At 39.8% G+C, this 20,082-nt stretch overlaps 1 protein-coding gene across 4 annotated transcripts in view; it reads right to left on the bottom strand.

Moving 5' to 3' along the window:
• mgat4c (mgat4 family member C) overlaps positions 1 to 2,853 on the bottom strand; it is a 188,089-nt gene extending 185,236 nt beyond the window's left edge. For 2 of the 4 annotated variants that reach the window (XM_078167630.1, XM_078167632.1), the window contains exon 1: positions 2,276 to 2,847. The gene's annotated coding sequence lies outside the window, so the exon portion shown is untranslated. Of the gene's footprint in view, positions 1 to 2,275 lie in introns of all 4 variants that reach the window. The other 2 variants (XM_033635964.2, XM_078167633.1) reach the window with 2 other exon arrangements.
• Positions 2,854 to 20,082: the final 17,229 nt, after the last annotated feature.

Below are 20,082 nucleotides of genomic sequence, written 5' to 3'. Positions count from 1 at the left end.
GACACGCCCTGTTCTGGCTGACTGTGGAGCTGCGGCTAATGTATCTCATGTTTCTTTATTATTTGAATGTAACATCTATTAAACATTTACTTATTCAATCTATAAAAAAAAGAGGAAAGGAGACTCAAAAGGTCTGAAGGGTGATGTTTTCTAAATTGTTTGCTTTGTCCAACCGACAGTCCAAAACCCAAAGTTACTGAATTCATAATGACACAAAACGAGCACATCTTCACATTTGTCACTGTTTTTAAATTCATTTTACTAGTCGTTCATTAAATATTAGTTTAAGCACCAGTTCGCCAAATATATGCATTTGTTATGTTGCTACATGCAGTGATGTTTTGCCTGGGGGCCACTTTTACAAAATGACAGGAGGTCAGGGGCCGCTCACAGCAGCCCCGCACACGTACACAGGGGCGTTACTTGAAGACATTTGGCGCTCAGCCCGGACCTCTGTCAGGTGGTCCGAGGATCCCACCCTGCCAGTGTTTTTGATGAACAAGCTCATTTTCATGCTTTTTATAAACTCTGGTATTTTAAAAAATCCCAGTTTTTTATGGGAATCGTAATTTTTTGCAGAATATTCACTGAAAAAAATCTAAAAATGATGATGATGATGATGATTTATGTTGGGGTCTGTACCAAATAAGCACATTCCCTTACATCTGACTATGACATGTGGGCCAGGACACTCTGCAGCTCCACGGTCCTTCATTAATAATGGCACGTCATGACACATTTGACACATGAATTGGATATTGCACTTTTTCCGCCATATTTCTGCCAAAAAATCTGAACAAAAAATACAGCCATTTACATCTGTGGCCCCTCCTCTTCACAAAAAAAAAAAAACACACAAGACCCTCCTCAGTGCTTGAAAAATTATTCAACATGCCTCCCCCTTTTTGCACCATCCCCTCCCCCCCTCATAAATAAGAAACAGACCCCTATTCATAGAAATTACAAGAATATCCAAGAACAGGTCTGAATCTCTCCAAAGTCTGTTTGATGCAACATTTTAAAGGAAACATCTTTCACTTTATTATTAAGACAGAATTTGTCCCCAGTGAACCAAATTTTCCACCTTTAACTATTTCACCATGAAGCGCAGTCCCAGAGGATCTTCCTGGGGGCAGAGTGACGGCTTGTATGTGATTCCAGATGTGTTTATTGGAACTTTTATTCAAAACCTCTGATGAATATACCTCTGTTAGATGTGTCTGATTGAATCCTCGATCAATTGACCTCCGAAAAGCTGCAGCATCCACCTTTGGCAAAGCATCATTAACTACTGCAGGTTTGTTTTTTCTGACGGAAGCGTTTATCGCACATGATGTATCCAAGGACTGCTAGAAATGTGAAAATCCAGTGGTAATTTCTGTTTTTAGAGTTTCAGGCTGTGATAAATAGTGTCATTTGGACACCAGTTTGGACAGTGATGTGTCCAAGGACTGTTGGAAATTTGAAAATCCAGCGGTATTTTCTGTATGTACAGGAATGTTGTCTTAAAAAATTGGCGGTAAAGTAAATACGAAATACAGCTATTTAAATCTGTATGCCCCTCCTTAATAAATTAATTTAAAAATAGCTCCTCCTTAAGTGCTCAAAAATTATTTGACATGCCCCCCCCATAAATAACGAACAGTCCCTAATTTAATTAAACAAGTTAAAATGTTGGCAATTTTCTACTTTGGTGACGTAACTTGGAGTTTTAAAAAGCTAATAAATCGCAATATATGTTACTCAGCATATTGTAAAATATCGCGATAATACCGTATCGTGACTCAAGTATTGTGATAATATCTTCTGTGGAGCCTCTTCAGCCACTACAGGTGATAACAGCTCGTTAGACTCTGACCTGGTGTCACATGTATTTATTTGGCTGTGATCATCAGACACAGGCTCAGTCAGGTCCACATTGCCTCCTGCTGTTTGTGTCTCTGCAGTGGAGCTGTACTGTGCGTAAAGACGTGCAAAGACGTGGACTCTGTGGACTCTGTGGACCCTGGTCACTGTGTTGGATGTAAAATCGGATGCACGCTCTCTGAGTTATTGTATATGTGATGTTATCAGACACGCAGCCCCACGCGCTGTGACGCCCGTGCAGGCAGGGAGGCTGTTAAAGTTACGACTCGGTGACACACCGCAGAGCTCGGTAAGAACCAGAACGCAGTTAACAGTCAGACCACGTGGCCCTTTACCTGCGAGTCCTTGAGCAATCACCACCTCAACTCGCTGTCAAAGCGGCCAACATCACACCATCATCGGCACTCACCTCCACATCGGCGGACACTGCGGGGGTCCAGACGCAGAGGGGAGGATGTCTGGAGGAGTGGGCTGCCTCCTCTGTCCCTCCTTCTCGTCTCCTGACCGTTAGATCGGCTCGGACACCGGCTCCGACGCGCTCCTCGATCAGGAGCGACAGAGCCGGGCAGCAGGCGGGGAAGGCACCGCTGGAAATTTCTGCGGCGGCTGATGCAGCTGCGCGCGATGTGTCTCTCCCTCTGTCTCTGTCTCTGTGTCTCTGCGCCCCTTTATCTGTCTTCTTTGTCTTCCGCTCTCACAGGAGACAAACTTTGAAAATTTCACGGGGCATTTCTAGCTGTCGAGACCGCTGCCACATCCCAACGGTACCGTGAGTGTTGATGCTGCGCTCCGGTCTGCTCTCTCCTCCGCTCCTCCCGGCAGCAGCAGGCGGACAGGAGGGCGGTGCGACTGGATTCGTGCGCTCCAGCGGTGCATGCGTGGCACGGACGGTCAGATCCCTGGATTCACCTGTCATCACAAGACAGAGTGCATCCTATTTAAAATACAAGCCGAGATAAGACCGGCTCAAAGGCTGTAACCCTCACACCCAGGGGCGCCGATAGGATTTTTAGGGGAACCCATTTCTGCTCGGAGAGGTGTGCACATTCATCCAAGGCCCCCCTCTGGGAGGGGATAAAAAATAGTTTAGAAACCCTGTAGATGTTTGAGGATGCTCTGTGTTTGGAGGAAGTCACTGACAAATTCTATAAAGTTATAGCCACCCAAACTTTTATGTCAAAAAATCAATCCGGACCTAATAGAGGTCTGGAAGACTTAATAGAGGTTTCATCCCACAGAGCCTTTCAAAGGCTTTTGTTGCCTTTCTGTACTGTGGACGGGGAGATAACAGAGAGAGTGAAATTGAACCAACCTTCATTTTGACAGGGACCTCTCAGAAACCTCTCCACGACCCCGGACCTCAGATTAGGAAGCACCAATCATTTTTCCTTTGCTTCTTACTTCTGTCCTGAGACGACATGTTGCTGCTTAATGAAACACAGTACAGGTGATACAGAACCAGTGGTGGAGGTGATTGTACATTTAGGCTTTATGATTTATGTTACATTATATTCGGCTGCATTTCAGAAGCTTCTGTTTTCACTGTTTTACTTCATTTATTTGCTGATAGTGAGATGACTTCGCAGATAAAGATTTTACATACAAAATATCTAATAAATCTGATCAAGCATGATGCATCGTTATAGATTAGAGGCTGCACAATATATGTAGAAAATACTTAATGTCTAATGCAGTGTTGATTTTGAAAATTATGATGAACATTTTTCGTCCACTACCTTTTTTCCACGACAAAAACGAGACGATGATGAGCTATAAAATAGATCATAATAATAAAAACTAAGATGAAATCTATAGGGCCCGATTGATATGGATTTTTTGGGGCCGATGCCGATTCCGATATTATGGAATAAAAAAATCCAATAACCGATATATCGGCCAATTACATTTTTACGTTTTTCAATTTAAAAAACCCAGAAATACCTGCTTTTGATGGCTTAAATATAGTTCAAACACTCGTGACAAAGATATAAATTGAAGGAAGAACATTTTACTATTTTCAAATACTTTTATTATCAGAAATTGTGTGGAACAAGCAGCATATGAACAATTTGAACACAAAATAAATCAAAAATATGATGTGCAAAAAGGCAGTAAACCTCTGGGAAATAAAATAATCATGTAAAGTCTCTATGAATTAAGACATTCATATGTATGTTCACAGTACCAGAGTTCTTCTTATTATTGACAACTTAACAGAGGTAGGTTATAGTGCAAAAAGTAACACAAGGACATCATTTCTAAGTAAAACACCATATTCCCTGCATTTTATTAGTGATGAAAATATAAGTGTTAACATCGGTGTCAATCGGCCAACTTTTGGCAGATTGCTGATTATTCTCTAATGGCTATAATCGGCCGATTAAATCGGCCGGCTGATAAATCAGTCGGGCCCAAAAATCTATGTTTCATTTTTGTTGATGAGACGACGTGATGAAAATGTCAGTGGTGGACTATCAGACATCGAAAGCTGAGAACAGCCGTGCTTGTAATTATCTTCAGGTGCAGCCTGAGCGACAGGCTGGTAAACTCCAGTAAATAGTCTGCACCAGGATGTTTCAGTAGCCAGCAGAAGCAATCAGAGCAGAGCAGCGTTGGTGCGAGTTGTGAGCTGTAATTCAGCAATAAATAATCCAACTGGGAAAATGTGGCATCAGGGGAACAGCACTGAATTGGTTAAAAAAGTTATTTAAAAAACAGGCAGCAGTTTGTTCAAATGGGCGAATGGAAATCTTTATGTTATAACATTACTGGTGGTGTACCCCTAGGGGTCAGTATTGGGACCAAAATTGTTTATATTATATATTAATGACTTACGTTGAGTTAACATTAAAATTTGTTTTATTTGCAGATGATACTGCTGTTTTAAGCTCCAGAGAGGATTTCCAGCTGCTTTTGATGGAGATCACAACAGAAATAAATGAACTGAAAAAATGGTTTGAGATCAAAAGGATGTTATTTGGAAATCGAAAAATTGATATGCAAGAGCAAATTAAGATAGATCATGTTTAGACAAAGTGGGGGCGGGGGGGGGGGTATAATTTAAGAGGAAAATTATATCTAAAAAAACCCTGCCGTGACACACCAATACAAAAAAAGAAAAAAAAAAGAGGTACGGCTTGGCTGGAAAATAATGTTTTGATGCAATGGAGGTGCTGAAGGCACATATCAAGAATTCAGGTACATAATCCTCCTGAACTGTAATATGCTCATCAGCTAAAACTATCTCTAAAGATCCAGCAGGTAGACACATGATAGGCACAGCACAGGTAGCAACATAGCTGTTTTAATCCATTAATCCATGTAACTGAGTTCAGACCACTTCTTGAACAAGGCCTCAGTCTGGTGGTTTTGGTCCATACCTGAGTGTGACTGCTGCGTTCACACCTGCCAGAACAAACTGCACCAACAGGATCAACACTCCCAAGTTTTGATTCCACCGAACTGAACAAGCCAGGTGTGAAAACTATCTTAAACCTCCATAAATTGTGCTTTAATATTGTGAGCATGGAAATCAAGACGTTAATCAGTGAGGAAATATGCAGTGTGAAAAGATGTCAGTGCCTGTTTCTAATCACAAGTATCCATGGTGGGCCTATTAAGTCAAGCTTATTAGGAAATTTCAGTGAAAATGACATCGCACCACTGAGCGCCTTAATACAGAGAGGATACTGAGGATAGCAGCTCACGCTCCACTTGAGGTCATATTTGGGCTAAGCTGTTTATATGCATATTCATATCCTAATCACAAATACCCCAGCATACATAATTAAGCTGAATACGTTGGATATTATTATGAAAAGAGAACTCAGTGTGACCAGGAAAAAAAGAACATGAAATAGGATACCCTGGGTAATACGAGCCTATCCCAGCACATAATCATGATGGGGGCTTAGACCAGATGGGAAATGGTGTTTTCATGCCCCAAATGGAAATGTTGATCCTCCTGAATAATATTGGGGTGTAAATATGCATAAAAAGTGAACATTTATTTTGAGCCCTGATGAAACACAAAGCAAGCCGGGCTTTGTTGCTCTCTGTTGTCCATTAAATGTGGTTCCATAAATCATATCAGGGCAGCCAGCGACACAGAGAGTTGTGGAAAGTTTTAGTTGGACGACAGCACAGGCCTGAATATTTGGGCTCTGGGAGAGAGTTCATATATTCCTTATCCTGCTCGTTCCCAGTAGACACCTGCCGGAGGACGAGGTATGTTCACTCAAGGGCTGCACTTAGAACAACGTGGGACTCTGAGCAGACCTATTTTCATTTGACTGGACTTTGATTTCCCTTCACCAGATTTACATACAGACAGTGCACATTAAAATGCATCTGATGGCTGTATGATGCTTTATCCAAATAAAAAATATGTGTTTTAAAAGTGTTCTACTTATTTCACATCATTAAACAGTAACACTGACAGGCCACGTATCATGCTGACGTGAAAGAACAGCTTTTTTCGTTGGTGTCTGACGTCGGAAGTCACTGCCCAAGCATTGGGATTCAACGATTTGAGACCAGGTTGTAGTGGTGGCGTGGTTGGGTTCAGGCACCAAACTACTTGTTTAGGTTTAGAATCAGTTTGTGTGTTCTGTTAAAATAACTGCATTTGATCCATACAGGACATAAGTACATCATAAAGTGAAGAGTACTGACCACTGTTGCCATTCAACAACAGTAGGACGAGTGACTGGAGAAAAATCCCTGACCTTCCCTCTGCCATAAATTAGTTATTAGATTTTTAAAACTACGATAAAAGAAGAAGATAAAATCCGCGAGTTGAAAAAAGCCTCAGTTTTTCACTCTTGTTATGCAAATGCTTTATTTATGACGAGACGTAGAATAAATTGATTTTAATTAAATAGCACTTTTCTGAACTCAAATTCGGTTGTTTTTTAAGTGGTTTTTCTTTCTGATGGAAGCTGTTGTCACACATGACGTTTCCAACTGGAAATTTTAAATCCAACATAATCTCTGTTTTTACAGATTCTGGCTGTGATAGATGAGGTCACTTTGGCATTTTTTGTGAAGAAAATGCAATTTTTAAAGACAATGCCTTCCATGGTCTTTAAAAATCGTCAGTAAAGTAAAAAATATGAGTATTTAAATTTGTATGCCCTCCGCTTATCCAAAATTAAAACCTCTTGTACTCCACCCCCATTTTGTAGCAAAATGACATACCCAAATTAAAATGACTGTAGCTTCTGAACCGCTCTGACTACATGCATGCATGAGATCTTGCCAGAAAGAAAACTCTCTGAATTTTCTTGTGAAAGTGTCAGAAACACTCTAGGTGATACAGAGACAGAGTAATGGGCCTCTGGAGTCAGTAAAAAATTGAAGATTTTGCCTAAAATAAAATAAAAAATGTGTTTCAGGATGAATAACTGTCTGTGGCTTCATCTGAGCAGGTAAATGACACTGTGGGGCTGTAGGCACACTATCAATGAACTTTTGTTTCACATTTGAAGAAGATTGCTCAAAGTATGACCATTCTACAGTGTTTTTTCCATGAAAAATCCAGGCGGAGCTCAAAATGACAAGTCGGTCTCTCTGCTTCAAAACAGAACTATCAGTGATCAAACAACACTCAGCCAGCTTCAAACATTGTACCTTATTGAAATCAGGCATGATTATGATAGCTGATGTTGTTTATGACACAGAAACACCATAAAATATCACCAAATAAAGCCATATGAAACGTGAAAGTTATGATAGAATATACAGTTACAAAAAAAAATGTCAAGCCTCTGTATTGTTGATGCACTCATCCTAAATCATATTTAGATTATCTTAATAGAAATATTGTTGTATTTGCATCTTCACTCCACAGAGCTGTTCTCTCTTGTCTCTGACAGATGTTCATCTCCAGCGCGTCAGCTGCACTCATTAAATGCATCCAAAGTGATTCTTGATGATTTGGAAGGAGGCACATCTGGCTGTGGATGTTTTGAATGTTGAAGAATGTTTTTTGATATCTCATTATTCTCTCCTTTGTTTTCATCTTAAATTGTTGTATGTTTGTTCAGTGTCTGTAAGTGTGTAATTGTGCTGCTGCACATCTGGAAAAAGACTTTTAATCTCAATCAGTCTTTTACTCCTGGTTACATCAAAGTAAAATAATAATATTGATTCAAGATGAATACATTAACCACAAATAAAAATCATTTGCACTACCCTTCTACTCAGCTGGTATACCTGTCAGGCTGCATACAGCCCCGACATGCTTTACCAACAAGGTAGGACAGCCTGTATGTCTCTTCCAAAAAACCCTCATTGTTCCTCCATCTTATTACTTTGTGTGCCACATAAGAGTGGTGACACATACGAGTGTATCAACATGGTAATCAGTTTAGATCTTCTCTGGTTCGGACTGTGGTGGCAGGACAGTCAGAAAACAATGTTAAGAGAGACATCTGTAAAAAAAAAATGACAGTAATACTCACTGCGACCTCGTCACATGTCCACGTTTGGTCATGGACTTTCCGTGTCCACATATGACGTCTGAGGTAGCCTGGGTGTGTTGGTGGTGCACGTTCTGCCTTCAGCCTGTTACATGCATTGTCTGTTTTCAAAATACACTTCTGTTTTCACAGGAAATGTACAGTTTGCATACAGTCTCTTTCAAAATAAAAGCACTGCGTCAATATGACACTGTGACTTGGCGTGTATTTCCCTTCAAAAACAAACACACGTGGTTACGTGTAGCCAACACACATACATGGATGGGTTGAGAAAAAAAGAACAGTGTTTGGCTTGACAGAGTTTGGACTTCCACCATCTTAACTTACCTAGTTGTACCGCTGCGTTTCCCTCTGACGCCACTGGGTGCTATTAAACAATAATGGTGACTGGACAGGTATCATGCTGACGTGAAAGGACAGCTTTTTTTGTCAGTATACGACATTGGAAGTCACTGACCAAGCGCCTGTATTCAATGACCTCGGAGTGAGACCAGGTTCTTGAGACTTCTGAAGCTGAGTTTAATGGTGAGGACACAGGAAAGGTTTTCTTCTGATGACTCTTCCATGAAGGTCATATAGTACCTGTCAGGTGTGTCTGCACAGTAGAACAGTGCGCCACTTCCTTTCTGACAATCCTACGAGCAGCTCTCTCACAAAGTTTTCAGCTTGACCTCTACAGTTCCTGTTAACTGCCATTTCTTAATGGCATGACCAACTGAGGAAACAGCTCCCTGAAAACACTTTGCTATCTTCTTCTAGTCTTCATCAGGTCTTTTAGTTTTCAGCGTGCTAGGCAGCTGTTTGGAGGAGCCCATGGCTGCTGATTGTTGGGACAAGCTTTCAGGAGTCAGAGTATTTATAAATCTTTGAAATCTGCATCACCTGGCCTTTCCTAACGAAGACTGTGAACAAGCTCGTTAAGGTCTGAGACCCTGGGAGAAGTCGTCTGACAGCTCAAATGTCTCGGGGTGCCCAAACTTTTGCATGGAGCTCCTTTTTGTTTTGTTTTTTCACTCTAAAATTATACAAAACAAAAATAAAACACTGATCCTGCTCAAAATGTTGAAAAGCGTGTTTCATCTTTAACTTTGTGCCTTTTGGAGATCAGTTCATCTTCTACTCACTTTTCACAGTACAAGAAATTTTGACCAGGGCTGGCCAAACCTTTGCACAACACTGTTTATACTACAACAACATTCCTAAAATCTAGCTCCGGCTTTTGGCTTTAGTGTGCCACCTCAAGATTTCCAGTGGCCTGCTCTGACCAGTCCAATAATAATAATAAAAAAAAAATTCTGGGGGTGTCACCGTGTCCACAAAACATGCAGAGATTCTCCTTCCCTGAGGTGTATGAAACCTACTCCCTCTGCATGGTTTTGTAGCAGAATTATCTCAGGTCAAGAGAGAGCTCAGGGGCGGCAGAGAGGGCTCAGGATAAGTCAGAGTGACAATTAGTGGAATGACACATCGTGACACGTCAGACCTCCTAACAGCCACTGATGAATCATACAGGCTTGTTCAGAAATAGCCATCCCAGCCTCAGCAACAGAACAGTCCAGCGCCTGTGTCAACTCGGCTTTGTTTTTCCATCCTAACCTGGAACAGCATCTGTGAGCAGGGTGTACAGTATGTATTCATGAGCCTGTGCAGCTCTGGAGCAATGTGTAGTTCATCCTCTGCAGCTCTGTGGGACGTCTCCACCTCTGCTGCTGAGTTTGATAAACAGTTAATGTTCATCTGGAGGGAAAAGAGTCATTTTCTCAAGTTCATCCCTGAGTTCAATCTCAAGCTCAGCGTCGGGACCCTCAGATGAGTTTGCAGGAGATTTCTAGGCTCAAAACAAAATTAAACTGTTTTGAAATATGTCTTGAATTTTTATGTAAGCCCTCCCAGTGCTCTTCAAAACGTTAGAGAGGATGCCATACTAACATATTTACATGGGATCATAAATTTGGCCGCATAATAAATGTGAGGGCTGAGAGATGATTAAAAGGACGCAGAAGAAGGAGAAGAAAAATATTTTTTGCTCCATTAATCTGTGTTTATTTTTATTTTACCAGCATCTTGATCTCAGACATATTTTCCAATGAATGAATGAATAATTTGAATCTCCTTTTCGGCACATTTATTACATATGGTGATGTTGTTGTTGAGGATGACTGTGGTTAGGGTTAGTGTTATTCCCTCCGCTACGCTCCACATTTATTATGTAAGAGGCTGCTGTACAGGAGCAGCAACAGGTTTGTATGAATGCATAAAATACAAGGCAGATCCCCTGGGCGACCGTCACACTGCCAGCGTGTTACTGTGTGTCGACTGGTGGAAATAAACAAGGAGGGATGTTTAGATTATTTTAGGATTCCTGCTGTATTTGTTCATCCTCCTTATTCAAATGAGGGTGTTGAAGGGAAGCCGTGTCCCAGGTCCAAAGGCGACATCTGAGGCTTTGTTAGGTTTTGAATCAAAGGGAAGAATTTCAGCGGCCAAAGGTTACATAAACAAGGATTTTCACTGGAACATTTATTCTGTCTTTTTATTTTTCTCCCTAATCTACAAACTGTACATTTAGTGCTCTGTTCTTTATGTTTCATACGCTAACATGCTGTATGGTTAGGACAGATATTTATATATACAGTGGAAACCACATGTGGTGATGACAGTTACAGTGCTACAGTGTTAATGAGCTGAGGATACAGGGTGTCAGCTCTCCCAACCAATCACCTGTTGAACAAACTGTGAGGAATAACTGAACCTGTGTGTGAGAGGATGCTGCTCCTCTCGATATGTGGAGCACTTTAATGATATGATGTGAACAGGTCTATAATATGGAAGAGGTGCCCTGTTGTTATCTGTAGTGTTGTTGTCGATGTTATCATAGTTGTCTGTTTATTTATCTGATGATTTGCGTCAACTTACAGCCTATGACGTACTTTATGCCGTAGCCTGAAGTGCACCTCCCCAGAAGCATAACTACATGTCATGGCGACGCAGACCTCCTGTCTGTCTCTGTGGGTCCATGTCATTGGTTCAACAGCCCATTGGTTCGACATCCCATTAGTCCGACTGTCCGCGGTGCTGAACGGCTCGCGGCGGGCGTATGGTGCGCCGCGACCAGCTTGAGGCGGAGCAGGCTCACAGTTTATGAGTTTGTCACTTTCTTTTTCATTTTAACCCACACCATGATCTTTTCCTGACCCTAACCAAGTGGTTTTTGTGCCTAAACCTAACCAGACCTTAACCACAGGGCATCATGATGATTTCGGAATGGACTTCGGTACAGTGAGTTTAATATGGTTGGAACAATGGGATGTCGAACCAATGGGCAGTTCCCGTCTCTGTAAGCTGAAACCATTTCCCTCAGTGGAAACAAAGCTTTGATTTCATTTCACAAATAAACAAAACAACAACAATACAACAATAAAGCCTCCACAAAAATAGCATTTTCAAGTCATGTGTGTGATTTATGCTGGCTTCATATGAGCAGAGGAAATCTCTGCTAGCTGCTAGGCTAACTTATACAATGTAAAATGCCATAGGCTTGTGCTAATAACATTAGCATGTTGTATTTGTGGGGAAAATGTGTCCAGATAAAGACAAGTGTTTGTCTGTGAATGCTGTGAAGCCAATTTGTGTACTTGTGTTTAAAATTGTCTCTATTAAGCCATGTTTAATGTGTGTTTAACGAGTGTTTAACGTGTCTATAATGTGCGTTTAACGTGTGTTCAAGTGTGTTTAATGTGTGTTCAAGTGTGTTTAAGTGTGTTTAATGTGTGTTCAAGTATGTTTAAGTGTGTTTAATGTGTGTTTAGGTGTGTATAATGTGTGTTTAACCTGTGTTTAAAGTGTGTTTAACGTGTGTTTAACATGTGTTCAAGTGTGTTTAACGTGTGTTTAATGTGTGTTTAATGTGTGTTCAAGTGTGTTTAATGTGTGTTTAACGTGTGTTTAATGTGTTTTAATGTGTGTTTATGTGTGTTTAATGTGTGTTTCAGTGTGTATGATGTGTGTTTAATGTGTGTTTCAGTGTGTATGATGTGTTTCATGTGTGTTTCAGTGTGTACGATGTGTGTTTCAGTGTGTTTAATGTGTGTTTAACTTGTGTTTAATGTGTGTTTAATTTGTGTTTAATGTGTGTTTCAGTGTGTATGATGTGTGTTTCAGTGTTTTTAATGTGTGTTTCAGTGTGTTTAATGTGTGTTAAACTTGTGTTTAATGTGTGTTTAATTTGTGTTTAACTTGTGTTTAATGTGTGTTTAACTTGTGTTTAATGTGTGTTTAATTTGTTTTTAATGTGTGTTTCAGTGTGTATGATGTGTGTTTCAGTGTGTTTGTGTGTTTAACTTGTGTTTAATGTGTGTTTAATTTGTGTTTAACTTGTGTTTAACTTGTGTTTAATGTGTGTTTAATGTGTGTTTAACTTGTGTTTAACGTGTGTTTAATTTGTGTTTAACTTGTGTTTAATGTGTGTTTCAGTGTTTAATGTGTGTTTAATGTGTGTTTCAGTGTGTTTAATGTGTGTTTCAGTGTGTATGATGTGTGTTTAATGTCTGTTTCAGTGTGTATGATGTGTGTTTAATGTGTGTTTCAGTGTGTATGATGTGTGTTTAATGTGTGTTTAATGTCGGTTTAAGTGTGTATGATGTGTGTTTAATGTGTGTTTAATGTCTGTTTCAGTGTGTATGATGTGTGTTTAATGTGTATTTCAGTGTGCTTCAGTGTGTATGATGTGTGCTGCTTTACTCAATTTGTGTTTGCACACCTGGTCAAGTGTGGCGTGACGAGGCTGGCTGCCAGCGTTAGCATCAGAGGCTGTGCTAGCTCAGACCTCCAGGTTCGCTGCTAAAGTCTTTGGGTTGAGGTGATATTTCAGGCTTGAAGTTCTCTGATGGTACGAAAATTCCGTCCTGCAGAACCTGCAGAGAAATGTAAATGTTCCATTCACGGGGCCAAGCAGTGTCGTCTCGACTCCCTCCATCATGTGACAAAGACACTGTGGCCTTAAGTGATGCACCAGGTCAAAGGGCACCACACAGTGGATCTCATTCATGAAAAGTGAGTAAATCTGAGTAGATTTGCACATAAAAGCCTATGCTACTAAAAACCTACTCCGGATTCAGGAACACCGCGGGAAACTCAGATTTGATCGTAAACACGTGTGTATGATCATGAATGCCAATCCATCGTAAAGTGACAGCGCGCTCCCGGTAATCAGCAATTAGCATAAATCCCCACCCATGAATAGCCAGTGACCACCCGTCGACCTGTCAGTTATGGTGCAAACAAAGAAAGAGAGAGAAAGAAAAAAGAATTTTTCCGAAGCGGAGATCGAAATAATTTTGGGTGAAGTGGACTTAAGAAAAAATATTTTATTTTCTTCAGTTAGTAGTGGTGTGACAGGGACAGGCAAAGCGAAGGCCTGGAGGAAAGTAACAGATGCTGTTAATGTTGTCTCCATGGTAAAAAGAACCATGTCAGAGGTGAAGCGTAAATGGTTTGATATGAAACTGGAGGCAAAGAAACGCATAAGCACACACACAAAAATACAACGGTCACCAAACAAACAGAAGATTCATTTGTGGGGTTTTGAATGAAGTGGGAACGGGAAACTAGAGATGTTTTGTGCGTAATGGATAAACTCTAGATCAGTGATGGCTGTCGGAATGTAGAGCTATTTAACATTTATTTTAACAAATGATACAGATAACATATAGCCTACAGCAGTTTGTATGCATCGTCTTCAAATTATTTGAATCTTAATAGCCTAAAGCTCTGTTTTATACAGCTCCAAATAATTCAGTCTGCAGTCAATGTAAATTAAACTTTTGTCAAATCAGATTTATTCATTCAAATGATCAAAAAGCCAAAAAACAAACAAACAAAAAAAAAGTGTTGTTGTAAATTTAGTAAAGCACATAAATATTGCTTTTCACTATTGGAAATTACAATTTTAATTCGTACTGCGCTCTGTTATGTACACAATACACAGATGCCTTTGAAACATGTAATCTAAACATGACAAAATATTAAAAATGTAACACATTTAGTTAAATTAGTTGGCAATTAGCAGGTTTAAGATCCAGATTAGGTTCATGATTGTGAATTATCTATGTAAATCGACTCAATAGATCACACGTTCTTTCTACATATTGAATGATGATAATAAAAATATCCGTAGGGAGAGCCGGATCACAGCCTCTTCGGCCTCGGTGCCTGGGTTCAGCAGGAGCAGCAGGTGGTGGAGCCATGAAGAAGCACGTGCCAACTGAAAGAATTATTTGAGACAACAAATTGTTTTTTTTGTTTGTTTGTTTGTTTGTTTGTTTTTGTGGCTTTTTGATCATTTGAATGAATAAATCTGATTTGAAAAAAGTTTAATTTACATTGTATAAAACAGAGCTTTAGGCTATTAAGATTCAAATAATTTGAAGACGATGCATACAAACTGCTGTAGGCTATATGTTATCCGTATCATTTGTTAAAATAAATGTTAAATAGCTCTACATTCCGACAGCCATCACCGATTTAGAGTTTATCCGTTACACACAAAACACAAAACATCTCTGGTTTCCCGTTCCCACTTCATTCAAAACCCCACAAATGAATCTTCTGTTTGTTTGGTGACCGTTGTATTTTTGTGTGTGTGCTTATGCGTTTCTTTGCCTCCAGTTTCATATCAAACCATTTACGCTTCACCTCTGACATGGTTCTTTGTACCATGGAGACAACATTAACAGCATCTATTACTTTCCTCCAGGCCTTCGCTTTGCCTGTCCCTGTCACACCACTACTAACTGAAGAAAATAAAATGTTTTTTTCTTAAGTCCACTTCACCCAAAATTATTTCGATCTCCGCTTTGGAAAAATTCTTTTTTCTTTCTCTCTCTTTCTTTGTTTGCACCATAACTGACAGGTCGACTGGATGCACCTACACCTCCTTATATGGTGGTCACTGGCTATTCATGGGCGGGGATTTATGCTAATTGCTGATTACCAGGAGCGCGCTGTCACTTTACAATGGATTGGCATTCATGATCATACACACGTGTTTACGATCAAATCTGAGTTTCCCACGCAATCCTGAATCCGGAGTAGGTTTTTAGTAGCGTAGGCTTTTCAGTGCAAATCTACACACAGATTTACTCACTTTTCATGAATGAGACCCACTGTGTTTAATCAGACTTAATTTTTTTAATGCCTTATTTGTCCTGTGATTAATTAATCAGAATTAATGTGTTATTTTAACAACCCTAATTAAGAATTTTTTTTCTTGTGTATCAGTTTCCTGAAATTGTATTTATGCAAATGCAGCATCATGATGTTAAATATTCTCTTTTTGCAGACATTTCCAGAACAACAAATCTGAATATTTGATAGTCAGGTTCAAAATTATTGTTCCACTTTGTCTAGAGTCAAACATTTTTACAGAGAGGGTTTTGGATATTATAGAACCCACCCATATCACTCCATAAATCAGAAAATTCTGTCAGCAGCCATAAAAAAAAATCCATTTTCACCAAAAAACTGCAGAGTCTGGATGTAAGAGCTGCTGAGGTGGAGAATATTCGCTCAGAGTTTGTATGAGAAAAAACTAATTTTGAGAAAAAGGCAGAGACCAAAAATAAGACACCAGGGTAAAAATGTTAACTCATAAATATCACTATTAAACTTCCCAAGTTGATTACTGATATTAAGACTTTTTTTTGTATTACATGTTATCTGAAATGTTATGGTTAAATATGTAAATAAGTCATTATCTAATGAAATATGTGCTTTTTGCATCAATTTCCAAAACAGAAACCTGAAATAAAACAAGCACCTAAATGTGTATTCTGGATATTATTCTCCACTAGTCTTAAAGTTGTGTTGCTGGGGAGATTGAGTCAATAGTGAACCTGTCCGTTTCATTTTTTTATATAACTGATATTCGCTGCCAGATTAGATAGCTTCATTGAGAATCATAAATTAACAGACAGTCATTATGGGTTTAGAAGAAATAGATCGACTTTATTTGCATTAATTGATTTAATTGAAGAAATTACGACCCATATAGATAAAAGGAGGTTTGCCACTGGAATTTTCATTGACTTAAAAAAGGCTTTTGACACAATAGATCATGGTGTTTTGTTAAAGAAGATGGAGATATATGGCCTTAGGGGAATTGTACTGAACTGGCTGAGAAGCTATCTAGAAAATAGGCAACAGTTTGTCCAAATTGACAATGTTAATTCCACTGGAAGAGACATCACGTGTGGTGTACCTCATGGGTCAATATTAGGGCCTCTATGGAATGGTTTAGATGAAGAGGTTAAACTCAATAAAAATGTTAATCAATTCAAAAGGAAGTTTAGAAAAGGAGTGATTGAAATGTATAACAGGGAGGAGGAGGAGGAAAATGGTGTAAAATGATGAGATGATTGTGGGGAAGAGAGGATTCAGAGAGTGACTAAGTGTGAGTTTTCGTTGTATTAACTCTTTTTGTGCTGTCTGGGGGTTGGACTAGATAAGCTTTGCTTCCTCCATCCCCTTTTCAAACTGTGTTGTTGTGGATTTGGTATGTTGTATGTGTTGTATTATTTTTGTTTGGTTTGAAATGAATGAATAAACTAAACTAAACTAAACTAAACTATATTTATATGATAAATACACACATTTTATACAGTTACATGGTAATCTGCATGCATAGGGTACCACTGGCTCTGACATGGAGGTATGTGACCCCCCAAGGATCTGCCTCCCCAGATCATCACTGACCCACCGCCAAACCGGTCATGCTGGATGATGTCACAGGCATTATAACGTACACCACGGCGTCTCCAGACTCTTTCATGCCTGTCACATGTGCTCAGTGTGAACCTGCTCTCATCTGTGGAGAGAACGGGGCACCAGTGGTGGACCTGCCAGTCCTGGTGTTCTCTGGTGAATGATGGAGCTGCACGGTGCAGGGCTGTGAGCACAGGTCCCACTAGAGGACGTGGGGCCCTCATGCCACCCTCATGGAGTCTGTTTCTGACAGTGTGGTCAGAAACATGCACACCAGTAGCCTGCTGGAGGTCATGTTGTAGGGCTGTGGCAGTGCTCCTCCTGTTCCTCCTCACACAAAGGAGCAGATACTGGTCCTGCTGCTGGGTTGATGCCCTTCTACGGCCCTGTGCAGCTCTCCTGGTGTAACGGCCGGTCTCCTGGTATCTGGTATCAACCTGACTGGGCTGCAGGTCCCACCTCATGCTACCAGTAGTGACAAGGACACTAGCAGAAGACCAAACCAGAGAAGAATCAGTCAGGAAGGATAAGGAGAGAGCAACTGTCTGTGGACACCACAACCATTTCCTGTTTGTCTCTCCATTGTTCCTGTTGTCTCTGATTTCAACCAAAGCAGCTGAAACTGATTCACAATCACTTGAGCTTCCTAAATAGACAGATTGATATCCCTGAAGTTTCACTGACTCCCTGTGACTCACTGTTACCTGAGCAGTCTATTTAATTACTTATATGGACATATACAACATGTCACATTCATTTCATTCAGCCATCAACATTGTAGGTGGCAACCACTGTAAATATTTCCACAGTCTGTCATTTAGTTAGTTTTTAACTGATATATTTTCTAGTGTATATTTGTCTGATTTATTCTCTGTGTTTGTGCTTGTCCTTCTTTTGGCCTCATTTTATCTTTGATGCTGGAACCATCCTGTTTTCCTTCCAAGGAAAGGACATTATTTTTCTTATTATAGATGTGTGGATGGTGGGATGGATAGATCTACTACATGTGAGCAAAACTAAGTCCAGTTGCGTTCGATTCAGTTGCCTTGAGATAACTATAACTAGATAAATGAGAATATCTGCAGGCATACATGTGAGCATGCACACAGACCTGCCCTTAAGATCACATACATACACATGTAGTCAGTAAATTACTCGCTGCAGCCGACACAAACTGGCCTCATCCAGCTTCATCAGCTTTACACCTCCTTAGAGACACATGCTCGATATTGATCACATCTTTTCTGATGGGTCTCAGTTGGCCTCTGAACATGTGCACAGATGAACATTTGAAGACTCTCAGCTCCACGCTTCAACAGTCTATTGATACATTGTTTGACCGAACGTGTGCTGGGGATGTTATTTATCCATCTCAAGCGTGCAGCTGTGCGCCCCGTGGGAACAAAACACCATCTTGCCGCCGAGAGGTGGCTTGCATAGTTTTGTCCAATCAGCATCTTGTTCCCACCTGGCAAAGGTGGAAGTGACAGAATTCCAATTGTGAATTAATCACAGTTTCCAGAGGAGCAGTCGCTGTGGTGTTTTCATACCTGAGCTAGCACGAGGCTCGTTGGATAAATCGTCGTAGATGATCAATTGTCAGGTTATTCTTTTATATGGGACTGAAACAGAAACAAAAATACATAAATCACTGAGAATCATGTATGTGATGAATATGTCTTTGTGTGGAGAAAAAAAAGCCAATGTAGTTTGATTTACAAGGTGTATGAGGTGAGTTTCTCATTGGGAGGAGGAGAGGATGGTGGATGGTGTGACACCCATGGGTGAGACAATAAATGTTTTAGACCAGTGACATGTCCAGTCATGTTTGTGGTGACAAAAGCAGGTATTTGAAAAAAAGAAAAAAACAGAATCACACATTAACCACAGCACTGTTAGAACAACTGAAACATAAAAAATGTCATTTGCTGAAATGTATGATGCCAGCATTTATTCTGGTGATTGGGTTGACTTGAAAAACAAAAGTGCATTTGTCTGTCTCTTGACAAGAATGGTAAATATTAAGACATCCAAAACAGGACAAACATTCAGATTGCCCAACCATAAGTGTTTGTTTGATACTGATAGATTTTGTTTGTTTTTGTCTTCTAATTTTTGTGAGTGCAAAGACGACACTAACACGATGAACATTTACAGCTAATGAAATAAAACACTGAAGACAGAGGAAGAGTCTTGTTGTTCCCAACAGTCACAACTTCATTTGTTGGACTAACTACAAATGTTGTTGTTGTTGTGTGAGCACTGATGCTTCTTTAAACAACAATTCAATCTCATTTAATTAAACTCATTTAGGCTGTGTGTTACTCAGTTGGCATAAAAGATTTCCTTCTCAAGTTGGTGAAGAAGTTTGAAGTGGCACAAAGCAGAAACAATAAGACAATCACAACAGTTGGAAAGCTAAGACAGTGAATTATATATATATATATATATATATATATATATATATATATATTATATATATATATATATATATATATACAATGATCACATTACAGAGACTCTGCAGAGCCAACACATCACACAGTGTACACTGTAAAAAACAACACTTTCTTAATAATCTAAAAAAAAACCTATATATATGTTTTGCACTTATTTTATTGATTTGAATCAACAGGTTTTTTAAATTAAATTAGCTCATTTTCCCAATTAAATCACTTCAACTTGATTATATCAAGTCGAATCAATATCCAATTTTTTTGTTTTGAATTAAGTTTATTTTAACTGGTGCTTGGTTAGTGACTGTCAGTGTCAGACACTGATGAAAAAAAGCCATCCTTTCATGTCAGCATGACGCACAGCCTGTTGCCATTATTCTGTAATGGCGCCTGGTGGTGTCAGGGAAACAAGGCAAGTCAAGGGGGCGAAAGTCCGAGTAGGGCTGGTGTGAGGCGTGGTGGATGGGTCCAACACCCAAAGACTTTCGCCCAGGAGTTCACTTCCTGTAAGATTCTAA

This window comes from Epinephelus lanceolatus, chromosome 5 (genome assembly GCF_041903045.1).
Source record: "Epinephelus lanceolatus isolate andai-2023 chromosome 5, ASM4190304v1, whole genome shotgun sequence".
Taxonomy (NCBI): domain Eukaryota; kingdom Metazoa; phylum Chordata; class Actinopteri; order Perciformes; family Serranidae; genus Epinephelus; species Epinephelus lanceolatus.
This window is presented reverse-complemented; position numbering and strand designations above follow the sequence as displayed.